The sequence below is a fragment of the Echeneis naucrates genome, chromosome 17 (genome assembly GCF_900963305.1).
Source record: "Echeneis naucrates chromosome 17, fEcheNa1.1, whole genome shotgun sequence".
NCBI lineage: Eukaryota > Metazoa > Chordata > Actinopteri > Carangiformes > Echeneidae > Echeneis > Echeneis naucrates.
In genome coordinates, this window is record NC_042527.1 from 4,060,386 (window position 1) to 4,063,023 (window position 2,638).

The window sequence follows — 2,638 nt, forward strand, 5'->3', positions numbered from 1 at the left end:
CCAGACTGGCAGGTTTCCGTGTATGGTTTGTTCCAGGTAAACAAAATGGGTGTTAACTTTCCCACAATGCAGTGTGTGTAGCAGCGAGTGCTGATATTCAGTATAGAAAGGCACTATACGCACTTGCTGCATGCACGCATTGTGCCAGCAAAGGAAACATCTTGAAAATCTTGGACATTACCTTTCCTCTGCCTTCCAAGCTGCAGCACAGATCACAATAGGCAGCCTGAGGGGGGAAAACTTCTAGCTATGAAAAACAACGGACACCAGGAAACATGAATTGTTTTCAGTTTGTGGGAATGACCATGCAGGATTTTCTTAAGTAGTTGGGACGTTTATCTTGATGAACTGTAAACTTCCCTTACAAACATATATAATAATACAAGTAATAAGAAAAATATATAAATAAATGTACTCGGTACCCGTCAGCACAGTGGTATATGAGATTTTTTGAGAATGCATTTACTATAATATGACTAACTTTCATCCAATGGAGGGTCAGGTTTCTTCACAGAGGAGGTTTTCATTTGTCTTGAGTCTTTCTCTTTTCCTTTCTTCTTTAGTTCAAGCCAATTCATAGAATCCTGAACGGTCCCGAACATGATTTACAGTTAAATTGGTTATTACAACACTTAAAATGAAATAATTTTTTATTAATAAAAGAAAAAAACACAATAAAAAAATGATTGATGGTTTTAAACTTAACTAAAATGTTGAATACGGAGATGTTGAAGAACAGAAATATCTGCAACTGTTCACTCCCAGATTAAATGAAAGCTGTTGACCTTAGTAATGGTTTCATGTAGAATACACCATGCCATGACAGTAGACAGTAATAAATAGGATGACAAACTGGAACAGCAGTGAAAGATAACTCATGTTTCACCTGCAGGCATTTTTTCTGCAGAGTGGCCTGATATCAGATAAGCCAGCAGCCATAGAACTGACACTGGATACCAGACGCATAAAACTGCTACTTGCTGTGTTGTGTCCATGAGGCGGTGAATAATAAAGGTCTACATATTATTCTTCCTTCTCCCTTTGTTTACCAGCTCTACTTTAAATACAGAAAAGGGGCTGAGGTAATAACTCTTGTTGACCTTTTTACTTTTACTTTAGACCCACAGCTAATGTGTGTCAGTGGCTCATATTGCTATGAACCTTGATGTAGTCCAGATAATTATTATTATCGGTTGCTGAGTTTTCAAGTAATTCTAAATGTATTTTTTTTTTTTTTTCCTCTCACATATGCAGAAATAAGAGCGGTCTACCTATATCATGCCACCAGAGGGGGCTGTAGGCTAAGCACTGAATTGATGAATACGCCAAAGAATTTTACCACAGCGTCCAACTCGCACAAAAAGATATTTATAGTTTGTAATCAGCCAGTGCTGCTAAAAGCAATCGTCAGATTGTTCACAGCAGAGGTTCCTAATGAGAACTTTCATATGGACTAATTACAAGTGTTTTTAATAACTGAACCTTCCATACTTTTCATATAAATCCCAAGCCCTACTTCCGTGCTGTCCTGGCCTCTGACCCCACCATGAAATGCATGAATGCGATATACATTAAGAAAAGTGCATGCTTTCTTATAGAAGGTGAAGATGCAAAACCATTTCTTTTCCAGAATCAGCTCATCGTACGTCTGATATCATTTGGCCCATGACTGAAGTACCACATCTTCTCTATCCTGGACAAAACGTCCATTTTATCCTACTCAGCTTATGTGTAAATGTTGAAAAAATCTGCACCAGAGGTAGAGGTGAAATCAAATCCCTTCAGCAAACAACAAAAAGGTCAGTGGTGACGCAGACCCGGGACCAGGCTGCCCTCGCTCAAGACTATATTCTTAAGTGGCTAGATTCTATTTGTAGCATTTTCACCTGTTTACTGACTCCCCCTCTCGGGACCAGGTAGCTAGGCAAACATACTGGAGGGTTTGGCCGCGCTCTCATGTCATCACACAAGGGATGAATTTCAACTGGCTGCACTGTGCTGTCAAACCGAAAAAAAAAAAAAAAAAAAAAAAAAGCCCAATATCTGGGCTATATGATTCATGTTCATCAGTGTTGGGGACACACTTCTTATTCACTTAGCAAACTAGCAGATTGGTTTCTGGTTTCTGAAATCATCTGATATGTATTTTCAGGAGAATAAATTTTTGTTGCGCTTTCAAAACTTTCACAACTATCATCATATCGAACAAGGTCTCTTAGTGCATACGTATACCAAGATCCAGTGTCCAACTGAAATGCTCAATGGCTCTCATTCGCTAAACTTCACTTAACAGTTGAACACTCCTCTTGGGTTTTTCGACATCAGTCCAAAATTTCCCATTGTTGCTTCACTGGGTTCAGATCAGGTGACTGATACAGGCTGAAGTACAGGACTCACATCTTTTTTATACTTAGGAAGACTTTTATAATGCCATTTCTTCAGAACACATCTCTTTCATTAGCTTAAAGAAATGTGAATGATATTTGTTCATTTGAATTATCACTGTTAAATCATTCCATTAAAGGCAAGAGTAATCCAAATAGCTTTTATGCAACCTCATTCACTAGTTCTAGTAAATTATCCTCACTCCCCAGCTTACTCCGATGTCTTTTCGCCTGAGACCTGATGCTTTATTGTC